This window comes from Choristoneura fumiferana, chromosome 22 (genome assembly GCF_025370935.1).
Source record: "Choristoneura fumiferana chromosome 22, NRCan_CFum_1, whole genome shotgun sequence".
NCBI lineage: Eukaryota > Metazoa > Arthropoda > Insecta > Lepidoptera > Tortricidae > Choristoneura > Choristoneura fumiferana.
In genome coordinates this window covers 9,279,968-9,284,765 of record NC_133493.1, presented here as the reverse complement: position 1 = coordinate 9,284,765, position 4,798 = coordinate 9,279,968, and the positions used below count along the sequence as shown (strand labels likewise).

Here is a 4,798-nt window from a genome sequence, read left to right as displayed (position 1 = left end):
TATGAGCAAAATTACATTAAAATCTCAACATCAGCTTTCATCAAAAGAAAATATTGGGAGGAACATCTGACACTATAATTTAATAGTGTGTGTGATTTCCAATTTACAATAAGCCCAATTTATCTAAACTAACCTAGCCCAAACCATTACATTCTCAGAGAAGGCCGCAAGTTTAGCATTACGTCTTATGAAGACCGAGACAATAGTGAATTACATCATACATAGCATACTCGCAATTTTCAGAATTTGTCGTGGGAAATGATCACCACCGATGAGTTAGGTACGTACATAGGTAGGTAAGTAGGTTTAGAACTGGCAATCTGGTTATATTTTTAACCCCCGACGCAAAAAGAGGGGTGTTATAAGTTTGACCGCTATATGTGTCTGTCTGTGTGTCTGTCTGTGGTACCGTAGCTCTTAAACGGGTGGACCGATTTGAATGCGGTTTTTTTTATTTGAAAGCAGGTCTTCCAGCGATGGTTCTTAGACATGTTTTATCAAAATCGGTTCAGCCGTTTCAAGATCATCAGCTCTTTTGTTCGCTGCGGTAGGAATCTTAGACGCATAATGGGTATTTACTTTACTTTCAAACATTATTTTGGACCTAAAATTTGTAACACCCATGTATCCTATATAACTATGCAAGATTATGGAATTCTCGGCCTGATGCTGCAGCAAGGATATTCAGAACACTAATAGGTACACTTGATAAAACCATAGCAGATAAAGATTTAATATTTTAAAAAATACAACTTATGTACTTTAGTTTCCTGTTAACCTTAGCGGTCCCCCGACGCCGACGACGCTTAGATAAAAAAAAAATATTACTAGGTACTTATACTAAATTAACTTAGGCTAATTTTGCGGGAAATCAGCATAGACCCCGCGGGATAGGGATAAACGTATTCTTCGCAGATGAAGTCGCGGGCAACAGCTAGGTAGTGCATAATTATTATTATATTTACTTTTTAGTTGTTTTTTTTCAGGCGTTTTTTTTATTTTTGCTGGCGTTGTTTTGCGTCGGGGGTTTTTTATTCACGTAAATACAAGAATTTAAGAAAAAATAACCATATAAAACTTAACTATAAACTAACTGCCTAACTTAAAAACTTAATACCTACTAAATTAAATCTAAAAAAGGCCCCCGTGGCATGGTGCCCAAGAGGCTGGCCGCATTCCCTCGTTGAATGGCGATGGCGATTCGTTGAGAGAGATAGCTGCCAGCCCTTTGGTCTCCAGTAGTGTCGAACAAGCGCTTTTGCATTTCTATTTTTGAATATAAAAGCGATCGAACACAAGAGAGCCTAGAAGATCAATTGTATCCCAGCAGCCAAGCCAACAAGTTCAATAAAAATAAACTCTTCAAATGCAATATTTATTTAAAACTCCAAGTAATATATACACAAAATTGGTGGTGGACGGGAACAATTGATCGCTATTATATTCAAAAATAGAACTAGATTGCCAGTTCTAAACTGATCGAACACCAAAGAGTTTAACCCTACAGTAATATATAACAACGCTATTATATTCAAAAATAGAACTAGATTGCAAGTTCTAAACGATCGAACACCAAAGAGTTTAACACCCTACAGTACCTACCAACTATTCAAGGACAGTCACGTTGCCGACGAAAGTACAAGACCTTTTCTTTAAAGCCCCGATGTCTTAGTTGTCTGGAAACACTGCTGATGAAAGTTGATTCCACAATTTCACTGTACGTGGCAGGAAGCGCCGAAGGACACTCACGGTGGTAGATCGCCATTTATCAAGATGTTGTCGATTAAATTTTATTACATGCGTGTGTGTTGTGGTGTATTTGTATTTTTTTTTAATGTACTGCTTAAGTAAAGTAAAAGAACAAACTGAACAAGACATCAATTAGATAAAAGCCTAGCGCAAGTATCTATGATTCATTTTGTTGAACCCAGCGAAACTGGGTCGGGCAACACGATAAAAAAACAAGTAAGGACGGTTTAGCACTGCGCGGGAAAGGCCGGTATATTTTTAGCGGGATAAAGCTGAAAAAGTAATGTTAGAGGCTGTTTTTTATGACAGAAGTTTATCCAATCACTAGATGTTAAAAATTATATTATTAGATGAAACTGATGAAAAAAAAAATTAACGAAAAATTACAAACAGGCGAATTTGGTGACGTCAAAACCGACGCAAAATTTTCATTAAAAATTACAAAAGTTGAAAACTCCTTCGGCTGAACCGATTTTAATGAAACATAGCTAAAAAATAAAAGCTGAAAATAGCGATAGAGACTAGAGGGTATTGTCGTTTAGTGTGCGAGCTGCCTCACTGCTCTGGTCACAAAGGCACTGAGACGTTGCAACTGGGATTCATTACCAGCAAATGTACGCGAGTGCAATGAGAAATCTAGATTGGTGTAGCATTGCATCGAAAAGATTCCAAGGTTAAAAGAAAGAAAGAAAGGAGATATTTATTCACTCTCACAAAAGACACAAATACAACCAAATGTACACACTCACACACAAATAAAGCAAAAATTACGTTCATGAAAATAGTACATACAATTTTTTAAATAAGTGTGCTCCCGCAAAAGCGAAAATTTATTTGTGTAACTCCTTATTGTACACAAAACACATAAAAATAACAGTTTATATTAAGAGATCAATGTACAAAGGCGAAGTTAACCCATCCTTCGAATTATCGTCTTTCTTATTTACTTACTTATCTTTGTTTTATGCTAAATAATGATGTTTTCAGGATTAAAAGAAAAATCGGGAACGTAAAATAAAATACTATTCAATTTATTATGTACTCTTTTTTCGTATAATTATTTGAATTTAATCAGAGAAAAATATGAACAGATTCCATTCTGACGCCTCACGTCATTGCACGTCAGAAAAAAGTATGGCCTGATTTACCTAAGAACCCGTTAGATGACTGAAGCTTTAGTTACAATAACTTCGGTTTACCTTACATGTTATCGACAATGTTTTCAACGCAAGTCCCGTAGCTGAAAAAAGAAGCATTATTACCTATTATTATTATTATTATTATTATTTAGAAGCCTGTAGATGTGTCCCACTGCTGGGCAAAGGCCTCCCCCCATGTCCTCCACTCTACCCTTTCTTGGGCGATCTCTGACAAGCTGCGAAGAAAGGCGTCCAGATCGTCCCGCCATCGACGCCTGGGTCTGCCACGCCGCCGAAGTCCATTTTGTGGTATCCAGTCTGTGGCTATTTTATTTTTATTATTACCTATTAATGGTAAAAATGTAGGAGTCTCCAGGTTTTTTTTTTGGCAATAAACATAGAATTGGTAATAAACAGAAAACGTACGCCGTGCGATCTGTCGCACATTCAAGGCAGAAATAGCTCGCAGTGGCCTTTTGCGTATAAACAGACAAGGTCACCGCTCCTATCGGATACCATTTTTGTCCCTTTTCTTCACTTTGTTATGAAAATGTAATTTGATTTTAAATGTGATCTGAGTGAAAATATCAAAACATGCAAAGTCAAAAATTTTAAAAAGTGAAACTTGTACTGATATAACTAAAATTAAATAAAGATAAAGACGACACCATTATACCTACTATATACCGTAAACTGCTTCAACTTTGCCCTCTGGCCCCAACATTGCCTGATTTGATTTAGAGTCGATAACTTAGCACTCTTATAGGTTTTAAACTTATCTACACGGGAATTATTATTACGGGGGGATAAAAGTTTAAAACATAAATGGTGCTGAGTTATCGACTCTAAATCGAGTAAGGCAATGTTAGGGCCAGAGGGCAAAGTTGAAGCAGTTTACGGTAGTATATAGTAATTACCAATAGAAATAATTATCTTTTGTCTTTTCCAATCAGAAGTATTATTTTAGACATGAAGATTAACGTCATTTATTGTTTGTTCCCTTCTAAAATATTTTTAAAATGTTTGGCAGCTATAAGTACCTAAAGGACGGACTACGCTGCGCTTGTACTTAAAAGTACTAGGGCTTTTTAAAGTTACAATGTAAAGGTAAAGGATGTTACTGAACAAGTGAGTTATAGATAAAAAACGTAGGATGGTCACCTGTTGTATGTGGTAGTGCACAGAATTGATTACTGGGTAGATCATTTCCCCAAAATCGCCTTTTCCTAGTAGCTAAATTTCCAGTCGGACATTTTCCATTCTTGGTTTACACGAGACCAGAGAGTACTTATTCCAGACATGATTTTTTCATTCTCAGATTTTCCTAAATGCTTTTTTTCCCAATATGCTTTTTTTTACTAAAGCTTATTTTCACAATCGCGTTTTTTTCGATTTTAATCGACACAGAAACAGTATCGACAGAGGTCCGCACAGGCGGTGCTCCCACTTTTGTGTAGTTTTGGCCCTTCAGGCAGATAGATGCAGTTATACTCACAATTGTACAGCTATATACGTTTTATTCTTTATATTCCTATTCCTCCTAATTTCGTCGTTCCAGCACTTCATCGCGCAAGAGTTGACGTAGGTCCTGTTGTCAGTACCACAAACAGGAACGTATACTCGTTCGCAGTTCTTACAAGTCAACTCGTTGAGAATGGGCAGGTCGTCCAAAAGGAAGGAAGATGTGAACGACACGATGGCCACGAAAGCGAGGGATGCTGAAAATGACGTGCTATACGTTACTACTCACTCACTCACAAACTATCACTTTTATATTAGTAGGATTGCCATGTTGTTGGTGAAGAAGGGTCCTGATGGTAAGTCCCACTGCTAGACACAGATATCTCTGAATAAGAGGGTTGGGGTCATAGTATACCATGGCTATTAGTGGCTTTTAGATCTTACTAGCC

The 4,798-nt window shown here is 37.0% G+C and overlaps 1 long non-coding RNA gene across 1 annotated transcript; it reads right to left on the bottom strand.

Annotated features, from left to right (window-relative positions):
* Positions 1-2,759: 2,759 nt before the first annotated feature.
* Positions 2,760-4,602, bottom strand: LOC141440474 (uncharacterized). Its single transcript, XR_012452707.1, has 2 exons — positions 4,384-4,602; positions 2,760-2,989 (listed from the first exon to the last, which is right to left on the bottom strand). It is a non-coding gene; the product is annotated as an uncharacterized lncRNA (long non-coding RNA).
* Positions 4,603-4,798: the final 196 nt, after the last annotated feature.